Source organism: Meriones unguiculatus, chromosome 3 (genome assembly GCF_030254825.1).
Source record: "Meriones unguiculatus strain TT.TT164.6M chromosome 3, Bangor_MerUng_6.1, whole genome shotgun sequence".
NCBI classification, from domain to species: Eukaryota; Metazoa; Chordata; class Mammalia; order Rodentia; family Muridae; genus Meriones; species Meriones unguiculatus.
Window position 1 is genome coordinate 86852711 of NC_083351.1, and position 15872 is coordinate 86868582.

Genomic DNA, 15872 nt, shown 5'->3' on the forward strand with positions numbered 1-15872 from the left:
GGTAGAGCATCATCTGGGTATATATCCAACAGTGGTATAGCTGGATCTTGAGGCAGAACTATTCGCCACTTTCTGAGAAACTACAAAATTGATTTCCATAGTGGTTGTACAAGTTTACACTCATACCAGCATTGGAGGAGTGTTCCTCTTACCCCACAACCTCTTCAGCATGTGTTGTCCCTTGAGTTTTTCATCTTAGAAATTCTGGCAGATGTAAAAGGGAATCTCAGGGTAATTTTAATTTGCATTTTCTTTCTATCTTTCTTTATTTAAATTTTTTTTGGAAGTTGTTTCCTCATCCTACTTTTTTTATATATTTTTTCTTATCAGTTACATTTTATTAACTCTTTATCCCAGCCGTGTCCCACTCCCTCATTCCCTCCCAATCCCTCCCTCCCTCCCTCATCTCCACCGTGCCCCTTTCCAAGTCCACTGATAGGGGGGACCTCCTCCCCATTCATCTGATCCTGTTTTATCAAGTATATTCAGGACTGGCTGCAAAGCCCTCCTCTGTGGCCTAACAGGACTGCTCCTCCCTTGGGTGGGGAGGCCAAAGAGCCAGTCATTGAGCTCCTGTTCGAAATAGTCCTTGTTCCCCTCACTTTGGGAAACCAATTGGTTACTGAGCTACCACAGGCTACATCTGAGCAGAAGTTCTAGGTTATATCCACACTGGTCCTTAGTTGAATGTCAGTCTCAGAAAAGACCCTGTGCCCAGATATATTTGGTCCTTGTGGAGCTCCTATCCTTTCCCCATCAGACTAACTCCCCTTCTTTCTTATGTTTCCCTGTACTCTGCCAAAGGTTTGGTCATGAGTCTTTGCTTTGAAAACACTGCTAGTTAGAGTCTTTCAGATGCGCTCTGTAGACTCCTGTCATACCTTCAATGCACATCCCATCTGTATTTCTAAACGAGGATTGATCATCTTTCCCCATGTCCTCTCTCTTGATTATCTTTTTTAGGTGTATAGATTTCATTATGTTTATCATATCTTATAGGTCTATATAAGTGAGTATATACTGTGTTTGTCTTTCTCCTTCTGGGATATTTCACTCAGAATGATCTTTTCTAGATCCCACCATTTGCCTGCAAATTTGATGATTTCCTCCTTTTTGATTGCTGAGTAGTATTCCATTGTGTAAAACTACCACAATTTCTGTACCCATTCCTCCATTGATGGACATCTGGTTGTTTCCAGGTTCTGGCTATTACAAATAAAGCTGCTATAAACATGGTTGAGCAAGTATCCCATTTGTGTACTTGAGCAATCTTTGGGTATATACCTAGCAGTGGTATAGCTGGGTCTTGAGGAAGCACATTTCCTAATTGTCTTAGAAAGTGCCACATAGATTTCCAGAGTGGTTGTACCAGTTTACATTCCCACCAGCAGTGGAGGAGGGTTCATCTTTCTCCACAACCTCTCCAGCAGGTGTTGTCACTTGAGTTTTTGATCTTGGCCATTCTGATGGGTGTAAGGTGATATCTCTATCTCGGGGTCGTTTAGATTTGCATTTCCCTGATGGCTAATGAGGTTGAGCATTTGTTTAAGTGTTTCTCTGCCATTCGATATTCCTCTACAGAGAATTCTCTGTTTAGCACTGTTCCCCATTTTTTAATCGGATTACTTGGTTTGCTGCTTTTCAGCTTCTTTAGTTCTTTGTATATACTGGATATTAGTCCTCTGTCAGATAAAGGGTTGGTGAAGATTCTTTCCCAATCTGTAGGGAGTCATTTTGTTTTGATGACGGTGTCCTTTGCTTTACAGAAGCTTTTCAGTTTCATGAGGTCCCATTTATTGATTGTTGCTCTTAGAGCCTGTGCTGTTGGTGTTCAGTTCAGGAAGTTGTCTCCTGTGCCAATGAGTTCTAGGCTGTTCCCCACTTTTTCTTCTAACAGATTTAGAGTATCTGGTTTTATGCTGATGTCTTTGATCCACTTGGAGTTTAGTTTTGTGCAGAGTGATAAATATAGATCTATTTTCATTTTTCTGCATGTGGACATCCAGTTACACCAGCACCATTTGTTGAAGATACTGTCTTTTTTCCACTGAATGGTTTTGGCTTCTTTGTCAAAAATCGAATATTCATAGGTGTGTGGGCTTATTTCTGGGTCTTCTATGCGGTTCCATTGATCCTCCTTTCTGTTTTTATGCCAATACCATGCAGTTTTTATTACTATTGCTCTGTAGTACAACTTGAGATCGGGGATGGAGATACCTTCAGATGATCTGTTGTTGTACAGGATTGTTTTGGAGATGCTGGGTTTTTTGTTTCTCCATATGAAGCTGAGAATCTTTTTTTCAAGGTCTGTAAAGAATTGAATTGGTATTTTGATGGGAACTGCATTGAATCTGTAGATTGCTTTTGGCAGGATGGCCATTTTCATAATGTTAATCCTACCAATCCATGAGCATGGGAGATCGTTCCATCTTCTGATATCTTCTTCAATTTCTTTCTTCAGAGACTTGAAGTTTTTCTCAAACAGGTCTTTCACTTGCTTGGTTAGTGTCACCCCAAGGTACTTTATGTGGTTAGTGGCTATTGTGAAAGGTGTTGTTTCCCTAATCTCTTTCTTGGCCCTTTTGTCTTTGGTATACAGGAGGGCTTCTGATTTTTTTTTAATTGATTTTGTATCCTGCCACATTGCTGAAGGTGTTTATCAGCTGGAGGAGTTCTCTGGTTGAATTTTTGGGGTCGCTCATATATACTATCATATCATCTGTGAATAGTGACACTTTTACCTGTTCCATTCCTATTTGTATCCCCTTGATCTCCTTTAGTTGTCTTATTGCTCTGGCTAGGACTTCAAGTACTATGTTGTATGGTACTTGAAGAGGTATGGCGAGAGTGGGCAGCCTTGTCTTGTCCCTGATTTCAGTGGGATTGATTTAAGTTTCTCTCCATTGAGTTTGATGTTGGCTATAGGCTTGCTGTATATTGCCTTTATTATGTTTAGATATGTGCCTTGTATCCCTGATCTCTCCAAGACTTTGAACATGAATGGGTGTTGGACTTTGTCAAATGCTTTTTCAGCATCTAAGGAGATGATCATGTGGTTTTTCTCCTTCAGTTTGTTTATGTGGGGGATTACATTGATGGATTTCCATATGTTGAACCACCCTTGTATGCCTGGGATGAAGCCTAGTTGGTTGTGGTGGATGATATCTTTGATGTGTTCTTGGATTCGGTTTGCAAGTATTTTATTGAGTATTTTTGTGCCAATGTTCATAAGAGAGATAGGTCTGAAGTTCTCTTTTTTTGTTGGGTCTTTGTGTGGTTTATGTATCAGGGTGACTCTCGCTTCATAGAGTGAGTTTGGTAATGTACCTTCTGTTTCTATTTTGTGGAATAGTTTGAGGAGAATTGGTGTTAGCACTTCTTTGAAGGTCTGGTAGAATTCCATGCTGAAACCATCTAGCCCAGGGCTTTTTTTTGGAGGTGAGACTGTGAATGACTGCTTCAATTTCCTTGGGGGATATAGGGCTATTCAGTCTTTCTACCTGATCTTGACTTAATGTTGCAAGATGGAATCTATCAAGAAAATTGTCCATTTCATTTAGGTTTTCAAATTTTGTGGCATATAGGCTTTTGTAGTATGACCTAATGATTGTTTGAATTTCCTCAGTGTCTGTAAATTTCCTTTTCATCTCTGATTTTGTTGATTTGGATAGATTCTCTCTGCTTTTTAGTTAGTTTGGCTAAGGGTTTATCTATCTTGTTGATTTTCTCAAAGAACCAGCTTTTTGATTCATTGATCCTTTGAATAGTTTTGTTTCTAATTGATTGATTTCAACTCTGAGTTTGATTATTTCCAGCCGTCTGCTTCCTCTTGGGTGTATCTGCTTCTTTTTTTTCTAGGATTTTCAGTTGGGCCATTAAGTTGTTTGTATGTGATGTTACAAATTTCTTCTTGCAGGCACTTAGTGATATAAATTTTCTCCTGAGCAGTGCTTTCAATGTGTCCCATAAATTTGGGTATGTTGTGCCTTCATTTTCATTGAATTCTAGGAAGTCTGTAATTTCTTTCTTTATTTCTTCCTTAACCCAGCTGTCATTGAGTAACAAGTTGTTCAGTTTCCATGTGCGTGTCAGCTTTTTGTTATTTCTGTTGTTGTTGAGGTCCAGCTTTAGTCCATGGCGGTCAGATAGAATACAAGGGATTATTTCAATCTTTTTGCATCTGTTGAGGCTTGCTTTATGACCAACTATATGGTCTATTTTGGAGAAGGTTCCATGAAGTGCTGAAAAGAAGGTATACTCTTTTGAGTTTGGATGAAAAGATCTGTAGACATCTATTAGGTCCATTTGATTTAGGGTCTCTGTAAGTGTTTTTATTTCCCTATTTGTTGATCTAGTTGATCTGTCCATTGGTGAGAGTGGAGTGTTGAAGTCTCCCACTCTTAGGGTATTAGGATCAATGTGTGATTTAAGCTTTAATATTGTTTCATTTACAAATGTAGGTGCTCTCGTATTTGGGGCATAGATATTCAAAATTGTGATGTCCTCTTGGTGGATTTTTCCTTTGATGAGAATATTGTGGCCCTCCTTATCTTTTTTGATTAACTTGGGTTGAAAGTCTATTATATTAAATATTAGGATGGCTACTCCAGCTTGTTTTCTGGAACCATTTGCTTGAAAAACGTTTTTCCAGCTCTTTACTCTGAGGTAGTGTTTATCTTTGTTGCATAGGTGTGTTTCTTGGATGCAACAGAATGTTGGATCCGGTTTCCGCAACCATTCTGATAGTCTATGTCTTTTTATTGGGGAGTTGAGTCCGTTGATGTTGATAGAAACTAGTGACCAACAATTGTTACTTACTTTAGATGTGGGGTTTGTGGTGTCACTGAGTTTCATTGCTTGTGTTCTTTTGGTTTTTTTGTTATGTAGTTATCTATTTCCTCTGTTTCCCTAGATGTAGTTGTTTTCTTTGGTTTGGAGTTTCCCTTCTAGTAACTTCTGTAGAGCTCGGTTACTATGTAGATATTGTTTAAATTTGGTTTTGTCTTGGAATATTTTGAATTCTCCCTCTATGTTGATTGAAAGTTTTGCTGGGTATAATAGTCTGGGTTAGAATCTGTGGTCCATTAAGGACTGTATGATTTCTTTCCAGGCCCTTCTGGCTTTCATAGTTTCTGTTGAGAAATCTGGTGTGATTCTGATATGTCTAGGTTACTTTTTCCCTTGCTGCTTTTAGAATTTTTTTCTTTGTTCTGTAGGTTCAGTGTTTGACTATGATGTGACGTGAATAATTTCTTTTCTGGTCTAGTCTACTTGGTGTTCTGTAGGCCTCTGGTATGTTTATGGCCATCTCCTTCTTTAAATTGGTAAAGTTTTCTTCTATAATTTTCTTAAAAATATTTTAAGAAAATTATTTTAAGAAAATATTTTGAGCCTGATGTCTTCTTTTTCTTCTACTATTATTCTTAGATTTTGTCTTTTCATGGTGTCCTTGATTTCTGGGATGTTTTGTGTTTGGAACTTTTCTTTGAGAGATGTGTCAATTTCCGCAAGTGTATCTTTGGCTCTTGAGATTCTTTCTTCCATCTCTTGTATTCTGTTGGTGATGCTTACCTTTGTAGTTCCTGATCTTTTCTCTATGTTCTCCAGCTCCTGGTTTTTCTCTATTTGTGTTTTCTTTATTGACTCTAATTCTGTTTTCATGTCTTGCACCATTTCCTTCATCTGTTTGAATGTGGAGTCCTGCTTTTCAATGACGGCTTCGATTTTTTGTCCGTTTCCTCTCTATATATCACTAATTGTGCCTCTACTTCTTTGGATATAATTGCCTGTATTTCTATGAGAGCTTTGTTTATTTCTTCTTTATTTGCCTTCATTTGTGTGGACGTTTCTTTGAGAGCTTTGTGCATTTCTTCTTTGTTTACCTCAATTTTTGTGGTTATTTCTCTTGAGAGCAAGATTTGTTTCCTCTTGGTTAGTCTCGATTTCTTTGGCTATTTCTCTGAGGGCTTTTTTCATTTCATCTTTATGGGCCTCTAATAGCTGGAAAAACATAGTTTTGAGGTCGTTTTCTTGTATCTCTAGTGAATTGAAGTGTCCACTGTTTTGTGGGTTTGCTGGTGAGGTCATTATGTCCTGATTTTTGTTGGGAGTGTTCTTATGTCTGCCTCTAACCATCTGGTTATTTATAATCCTCACTGTTTGTTCCTCGAGATTGTAGTGCGGGCTATGATCGTCTCTTTCTGTTTTCTGGACTGTTTTTTTCAGGAAGATGAGAGAGGTTCACTGGTTTGGGAGTGTGTACTGTGGTTTCAGTTTTGCCTAAGTAAGGAATGTGAAGCTGGTGCTATTAGCGTGCACTTTTAGCAGGCACAGTGTGCATGCACGGATTCTCTGACTATTGCAGTGGCCTGCAGGCCACTATTACACAGTTCTGTCTGAGATCCAGGGATTGTTTGCCTGGATTACACTGGTGGACCGGCAAGGCAGAGGCTTCAATGTTGGGGTCGCTATCCCAAGAATCCTTATGATGCCCACACTAGGGTTGTGGGTGGCAGGGATCTCGTCTGGTTGTTTCTGTGGAGAGGCCCTGGGTCTGGGGCAAACTCTCCCTAGAAGGCTCACTCACTCTCTTGCAGGACCAGTTGGTAAAGCCTGCATTACCCGGGATCTCTTCCGGGTTCTGGCTGGGTAGCCAAGAGTGGGCCCGACCGGTTCCCATGCTATGGCAGCCTCCCCTTACCTGGGAAACACGATCGCTGCAGTTTTAGGGCCCAGAGTTCAGTCTCCTGGTCGCTGCACGGAAAGTGCTGTCCTGCTTCTCAGACACAGTGTTCTCCTGGCGCTGCCATCTTGGCCCCTGTTCGGACCCACCTCTAATGCGCATTTTCATGATGACTAACGATGTTGAACATTTCTTAATGTGCTTCTTGAACATTAGAGATTCCTCTGTTGACAATTCTCTGTTTAGCCTTTTACCACAGTTTTAATTGGGTGATTTTGTTTGTTGTTTAGCTTCTTGAATTCTTTACATATTTTGATATTATCCCTCTGTCAGATAAAGGGTTGGTAAAGATCTTTTCCCATTCTGTAGGCAGCCATTTTGTCCTATTGATAGCGTCCTTTATTTTACAGATGCCTTTCCATTTCATGAGGTCCCATTTATTAATTGTTGATATTAGTGTCTGAGCTCTTGGTGTTCTGCTCAGAAAGTTTTCTTCTATACCAATGAGTTTAAGTCTATTCCCTACTTTCTCTTCTACTAGGTTTAGTGTATCTAGTTTTATGATGAGGTCTTTGATCCACTTGGACTTGAGTTTTGTTCAGGGGGATAAGTATGGATCTATTTGCATTCTTCTACATGCAGACATACAGTTAGACATCCAAAATCATTTGTTGAAAATGCTTTCTGTTTTCCATTGTATGAGATTAATATTACATTCTATCCATATGTTCACAAACACACTTCTAGAATAAGGAGAGACCAGAAATTCATCTCTTGAAGGAAGCCATTTGTCTTAAAAAGACATTTGAGAAATAATTTTTTGCTAATAATAGTTGCTGAATTTTATTAAAAATATGCTTCATGGTTCTAATTTGTTTCTCATTTAGAAGGATAACTTCATTATTTGTCATAGATTATACCAGGTATAGCAAATCAATTATAATATATAGTCATGACTATTGCTCAGATGGCTTAAGTATAAAGTAGAATGTTTGAATGGATTGCAAGGACTAAAAACTAAAGTTATTACCAAGTAGTGATAATGAATTTTAAAATGATAATAGAGTCTGAAACAGAATGATATAATCCAGAGGGGCAATTTGAGCCTTGTATATGAATTATCTTTTGGAAATGAGATAACTAGAGGCTTGGAGAGCTGGCTAATTCTCCACTGGGACTGGACTCTCAACTCTACATTTTGACTTTTGGTAGTGGTTTTTGTAGTGTTCTACATGTATTGGGAAAATAAGCCCTGAAGAGTAGTTAAAAGTGCACACTGCTATTACAGAGATTCTGAACTCAGCACCACCATTCACAGTAGGTGTCCCGCTATGTGCCATTCCACCTCTAGGCGATTTGAAATCCTCTTCTGAACTCTGTGTGGACATTTACACAAGCTACACATAGACCCACACATATACACATAATTTTAAAATTAATAAAAATAAATCATTAAAAAATGAAAGTACAAACTTAAGACAGTGAAAAAAAAAGACTGTGGTTAACAGAGATTTGAGATTTTTTAAAATGTGAAATGCTGAATCACAACACACTGTCAGAACTGTGAACTTATTCCTTATGGTACCGTGAGGATTCATGACAGTGCATCAATCAAAAAGCATGAAGCTTTAGAAAACAAATAGGAAGCCTTAATGTTACTAGTAAGTAGTCAGTAAAAGACTCTCTCTATTTTTGTTATACATTTTAGTAAAATTTTATAAATTACTGATATAAATATATATTTTATTAAGGCATGTATTGATCTTAAACTTCGTACAATTTATTACTGTATCTTGCATATAACTGATAAACAAATGATATTACTGTGATAATCAGCTTTTACATCTTAGAATAGTAAAACTATATGCTTATTACTATATTAAAGATAATTATTTTATTATTTATAAACAATACATGTTAAATTTGAATATTTATTTTATATATCAAGATATCTATATTGTTGCAGATGGTAACATTACAAGAAACTCTGTTCTTAGTGGCCTTGAGCACTGTCACTCAGAAAATCACCACCCATTTGGTATCTGCATTCATCGAGGTCCAACTGGAGTACTGGGATGGCAGACACTTTCCTTAGCATCTCAGCAGTAGTACACACTTGAAGATTTTTACTGGTGCATTTAGAAGTCACACACATAAGAAAGAGAGTGAGACAGAGACAGAGAAAGAAGTATAACTATACATTCTCCTGAAAGTATAAAGAGACTCGTTTCCATTTTTCTCATCTACTCAGTGTTACAACATAATATCTTAATAAAGGCTTCCTGAAAGGGCATTTTATTATCTACCATGGGCTTTATACAATAAAACTTCTGAAACTTCTGAAACCTAGACGCACAGAGCAAGGATCAGGTTGAAACCCTGAGCAGAAAGATTGTTAAGAGCTATAAGATTGTGGAGTTTGCTTAAGACTGGGATTCCTAGTAATGTCAGAAGCTACTACCATGAAATCTCAGCAAAATGACTGCCTTTAGCTGGATAAAGACAACAGCAACAGACATTATAGGCGTGTTAACATGGACAGGGAAACCTCCAGAAGGCCTCAATTCTAAATAAAGAACTACAGAAAACTAAGGAATACTGAATCTTGTCCATGGAAGAGCACAGCTGGTTACCCAATACCAATGGTCATCCCTTAAAACATACATAAAGTAACATTATACAAATTGAGGTTATGTTTATGTATGTAAGAATATTTATGGATATATATATACACAATAATTAGTAATGAGCTGTGAATATTTTGAAAGTTTTAAGGAAGAATGGTAAGAGAAATTAAGTAATTATAATCTCAAAATAAAAGAAACAATTAATATAGAAAAATGTTGAGTAAGATGAATCAATAAAATTTTTGGCTACCAACTAAAGTTACTCAATTACAGGAAGATACATGAGAGTTACTTCAGAAGTTTTATCCATACTCATTTCCAAGATTCTAAGCTCTAAGCTCACTCAGCAGCTTGAAGGCAACTAACTGAACAGTCCAGAGAGTGGTCTGTATCATAGAGCGTAGGAAACAGATTTTAGAAAAAATAGAAGAGACTACTTGCACCTAAGATTACAAAGCTTACTGAAAGGGTTCCATAGAGTTATCAATAGTTAAAAGCCAAATGTTCCCAACATCTAAATCTGGGGAATTTTAAATTCACATTCAATGCTCAACCACTGATATTTATAGTCCAGAGCAGTATGCTTCTGGCTTGAGAAGGTATAGAATTTTTTTCTGGATTTAAAAATGCTTAGATCCATAAGCTTCTAATTCTCATGACTGTCAACTAAGGTAGATATCCATCAATACTTGAAGGTCATGTTTCAAACATTAAAGAAAAATTAGCTCCTGACTAATTTGTGACTTAACCTAACTAAAACAAAAGGGCACACCAGCCATCCATTTCTGACAATAATTTCTGCCTGGTGTTGGGAGCCGTGACTCAGCGGCCTGCTTTGATATTTAAATCTCGGGGGAGAGATGGCTTTTAGCAGGCCTTTACTAATGGCAGAGGAGAACTTGCAAGTCCATCTCCTTTTGTTTGTGACAACAGGTGGGATAGCTTGTGAGGGTTACACCTCTTCCTCAGGCTCCTTGTGCAAATTAACCTATTGTTCTGAGATGTTTTACTGGCTAAAGTGGTCAGAAGGCTGGAGGCAGAGGATGAGGCAGCACTTGAGACTGGCTGCTGGCACTGCTTGCTGCAGCAGTCTGCCTTTTGCAAAAGCTGTCTGGACCTTTAAAAAGTTTCCTGTGTGCTGTGTGTTTATTTTATTAATTTTAATCCTCACACCCAACTCAAGAACCGTTCGACTCTGCCCGGCTGGCCCCGGCAGCCTGGCATCTCAGAGGGCTAAGAAGTTCAGTCTTTGCATTCTGTGCTAAAATAATTTCTGTAGAGTTTGCACTAGAACCTAGGTCAATGGTGATGGCCTGATGGATAGGGCTGGAGATCCATCCTGGTGATTGAGTAAGAATAAATTAGGCAAGATTAGACCAAAGATAGAAGAATTGCTTTTGGTAGTAGAAAGGCTTAGAAGTGCATTCTATGAGCACAAGTACCCAGCCTGACAATTGTCCTTGCTTTACTCTGGAAGCTGGCATAGTTAACTTCCATTACTTCACAAAGCAACTAAAAATTAATATTATAAGGAAGAGCAGTTATTTTAGTTTCAGACGTTTTACTTTAGTCCATGGTGGTTTGGCTCTCAGTCTTTGAGGCTGTGTTAAGACAGAATATTCCAGTATAGGATGCATAGTAGAGCAAACCTGCCCACTTCATGATAGCCAAGAAGAAAACTGAGAGAAAGGGATGTGGGCATATCGGCATATTTTTCACCAGCATACTTAAATGATATATTTCCTCTATTTTGGAATCCCAGTAGTATCAATTGCTGATGGCCAGTCTGTAACCTATGAGCCTTTGAGGTATATTATAGATACAAACTCTGAGAGAAGTTTTATTTATAATTTGAGCCTGATAAATAAGGCTCTGGATCCCAGGGCTCAAGTGTGTTGGGAACTAAGCCCTGGGACCCTCCCTAAGAGCCTGGCCTGCCAGATAAGCACTGGGAGGTCAGCAGGCCATAGTTTCTTACGACCCATTGTTCCCGAAACTGTTTGCTTTGGGACACATCCGTGACCACAGATATTATCTTTGGGCCTTGTAACTCTTTAACCCACCTTCTTAGTCTTGGGAACTTCCCACCTCCCCACCAAGGGTCTTGGTATTTTTCCACTACTACTTCCCTTTTCTGGCCCCTCTCCCCCACCTTGCCAGAGCCGTGCTTTAAAAGAAATACCAAAGCTCAATAAAGCTGACACTTGACCGGCAACCGTCTGCTTGTGTCTTTTCTCTCTCTCTCGCCCATCTTTTTCAGGATTGACCTCCTTCACCCCCACGAATAACTAGGTCCCGCGGGTCGGGGCACAAGTGATGCTCAGAGTCAATCCACTCTAGCCATATAGTTTGTCAACAGCTTGTGTGCTCTAGGGTTGGAATAATGATCAGAAATACTCTGAGATCTTCCCCTGGCAAGGCCCATATCCTCACTTTGTAAGATCCAGCCTGATGCTGTATAGATCTGAGGGTTTAGTCCACAAGTCCTGAAGCTAAAATCTGAATCATTATGATTTGCACAGTATTGAACATTATGCTATCTCTTGTTTACTTTTATACTTACTTCTCATCATGGGTGGGTGCCTCTCCATTCTGGGGTTAGGAAAAAAGTGATACATAAATGTTGGGTTTATTCTTAACTTTAACAGTACTTATTTTTGTAAGTCTATGCTTAACTCAGAGGCTGCTAATTCACACCAACTTTCTTAGTTCTCATGAAAGCAGATTTGTATGTACATAGGTAATCATTCCAACTGAAGTACCATGATAGAGGGATAAGTGCTGGAAATTCCTATTTCATCAGCTTGCTAGTGAGTAATAAATAAATGGAGAGGTCACCATTCATAATATGAAAATTCTAATTACAATACCACATCACTTTCAGGATTCTAAGTATTAAATAGAACAATGGATATAATTATTACATTAATAGGATATTTGCATTGCATTGAATGATTTTATAACAAAATTGTTTAAAGAGTCAAAATGTACAAATACTAGATTTTTTTGAGATTGTGTTATAATTACATTTCTCCCTTTTCCTTCTTCTTTTCAAAGCTCTCATGCCCCCTTCTTTGTATTCTTTATTTAAATTCATTACTTCCTTTGGCATTATACATACAGAGATAGAAAGAGAGAGAGATTGGCAAATATCCATCCTGTTCAGTGAATATACTGATACTTGTATGTATGTTTTTCAGAGTTGAACATTTGACTCTGGGCAATCAACTGTTATGCCCTCTAGTGGGGAATATAATGTCACTTCACCCACTCTCAAAGGAGGAAGGCAACAAAGTCTTCCTCAGCTATAACATCTACAAACCATATTGCAAACTGGTATTCATGATAGCCCTAACAGTGCAATAATGGCACAAATATATTGGCAGCAACTAACAGCTTTATGATGAAGTTAAGCCCTACTTAACAAGAGGGAAATCATACCTAGTACTGGAAACCTAGCTAACTGCTCGTTGCTAATAAAATCATGGTTATTGGAAGAGAATCTACAACTGCTAACTTTCTAAACAAGCACAATACCTAACAACAATATAATCATTTGTTCTTATGCCCACAGCGACACATACTCCTCACCACTCAATAAAGAAACCCCTCTTTGCAATAGGCAGAGACCTCTGTAGAAAACAACCAATGAAAAATGCAAAGTTGGGCTGCCCAATCTCAAAGAATATATCTACAAAGCATGTCTACAACTAAGTCTCAGGAAACTTGCAGAGGAGAAGGAGAAAGATCGTGACAGACAGGATCAAGGAGTTTGCTATGAGATTGTGTCTACTCATAACAGCAGAAGCTATATCCGCAAAGACTCACCAGTATGAGTATGAAACATGAGGTGAGTAAGGATAACAGTAATGGACATAACATTGTTGGGGGTTTTCTCACACATATTTTGTTAACTATAGTAGAAACACCTGAAAGTATATGATTAGGACTTCTCTATCACAGCTAGCTTAGACAAAATCAATTTCCCAAAGTAGAGTAAAATTACTAAAATATACAGCCTTCCTAACTTGCACCAATAATAAAATGATAGCCGTTGTGTCTGGGATCATAAAATACAAAATAAATTCTATTTATGTAAAATAGAAAAGATTTAATTAATTGATTCATCCATGTATACAGTCCCCATAGCAAGGGGTCTTATTTCTTTGAGGCATGCAAATTCTGTTGGCTATGCACATCTTGGTATCTTGCTGTATTGTTCACTTTTATTCTGTAGATAGGACAAAACTGAGAAAAAGACTAGGCTTCACTTTCCATCAAACAGTTTGTCTTGGCACCACACCTTCTTAATGGCATTTTTCATGTCTATATTCCTCAGTGTGTAGATGAAAGGGTTGAATAAAGGAGCAATCATAGTGTTAAATAGAGCAAACACCTTGTCATCCCAACAGACTCGCCCATTGGAAGATAGGTAAAGATGAGTGGCAAGAAGACCATGAATACAACTGTGATATGAGAGCCACAGGTAGAAAGGGCTTTGCGGCGGCTCTTGGATGAATGGGTCCTCAAGTTGGACAAAATGATGATATAAGAAATTAGCAAGGCAACAAAGATCAAAATGGACAGCACTCCTTGTGGTGGTAATAATTATAACAATTATGAGTCTTGTGTCAGTGCAGGCCAGTTTCAGCAGAAAAAATATATCACAGAAGTAGTGGTCTATTTCATTGGGACCACAAAAGGGAAGTCTGATAATTACCAATACCTGCAAAAGTGAATGTATAAAAGCACCAATAACTGAGGCTATCACAAGGGTATAACACACCTGTCTATTCATGGTGATCATGTAATAAAGGGGTTTGCAAATGGCTACATATCTATTATAGGCCATCACTACCAAGATAAATGTCTCAGTTGCACCAAAGAAATGGGCATAAAACATCTGGGACAGACAGCCATTGTAGGAGATAGTGTTTCATTGTACCAATAAGTCTAAAATCAATTTGGGAGCTACTTTAGAAGTGAAGCAGACATCCATGAAGGAAAGGTAGCTGAGAAAAAAAAAAGATACGTTGGCTGCTCACTAAGATGGCTGCTCCTGATGGTGCAAAGAATGAGCAGGTTTCTGCGGAGAACTGCAAGATAGCAAAGCAAGAACAACACAGAACACATTACCTTGACATCCTCATTATGGAAAAATCCCAATAAGATAAATTCTGTGAGGTTTTCATATCCCATCACTTCTGTGTGCTTGATTATATAAAGGGAAAGGATACTGTGCCCAAAGCATTGGTCTTTCAAAACTTTTGACTTTTATTTTCAAAGTCATTTTTTAACCAATAAATGTATTCATTGATTGGTTAAGATAATTCAATTGTAAATTTGTTACTTTAAAAAGAGCAATAAGTAAAATGCATGGAATACTTGTAAGTACAGTAAGTTCATTCATGAGAACAGATGCACAAAGTGATACTAATAAATTAATTACAGTGCAAATAAAAAATTAATTTTAGTTGTTGGAGAAATTCAAAAGCTTTACACTTAGTAGAAACAAGGTAGATACCTGAAAAGTTAAACACATACTCTTAGTTCAAAATCGAGATACAAAGTCACATGTTGGCAGCATGGAATTGTGTTTTGTTCAAAGAAAATATTATTGCAATTCTGAGTCCTTCAAAATTACTAAAATTACTGAATTCTGAAAATGTGTGCTAGCACTCTACACTCTGCTTCAGTGGAATCAAATAACATTAATGAACTTCTTCATATCAGTCTTAGAAATGTCATTGAAACCTACTATAAAAATAAATAATAAAGGTGATAAAGAGCAACTAGCAAAGTTTTGGAGAAGAATGTTCTAGCATAACAGTGACTTCCAAGATTTCCCCTTCTTTTCCAGTCTGTTCTAGAGGCCCCCACTGGTGTCATCAATTATTCATATTCTGGTGTTATTTCTTTTTGGACAGATGTTAGCACCTGCAGGGACACAGAGCACATCCAGAGGACTGCCTTCACTTCAACTGTTTCAAACATTTTCATCTTTAAATTGAACTACATTGTTTTTTACTTTACCAGATACTCTGCATATGCATGATGATATACCTTAAAATGTCAGTGAAAAATATAAAATATTTTTCTTCTATTTTAATATACTTTATGTAAATATAGTAACTGGTCTAAAATGTGTCAAAAGATGTTCCACTCAAGACAACTTTATAAAAGTAAATCAATTAATCAACCTTATTAACAAATGAAGTTGTCACTTTACTACAAAGAATTAGAGCAGTGAGAGATCAATGCCTTTTGCTCTGTATGGAAATACAAGTAAATCTTCAGCAAAAGCTCATTTGAAACACACACAAAAAGAAAGTTTATGTATAGCATTTTATATACTGATTCAAATTCCACTCATTGATCTTAAGTTAATACTTTATTGTCTAATTATTCCCCAAATCTTTGAAAGTGTCAAATGAGAAAAGGTACAGTTAGAAATCTAAAATCAAGTAACTGTCTAATATACACTTAGAAGTGAGTATAAACCATGTATGTCTTTCTGCTTCTGGGTTACCTCACTCAAGATGATCTTCCCTAATTCTACCCAT

At 37.6% G+C, this 15872-nt stretch overlaps 1 pseudogene; it reads right to left on the reverse strand.

The window, feature by feature from the left end:
* Positions 1-13576: 13576 nt before the first annotated feature.
* LOC110543364 (olfactory receptor 4P4-like) lies at positions 13577-14508 on the reverse strand (annotated as a pseudogene).
* Between the last annotated feature and the right edge of the window lie 1364 nt (positions 14509-15872).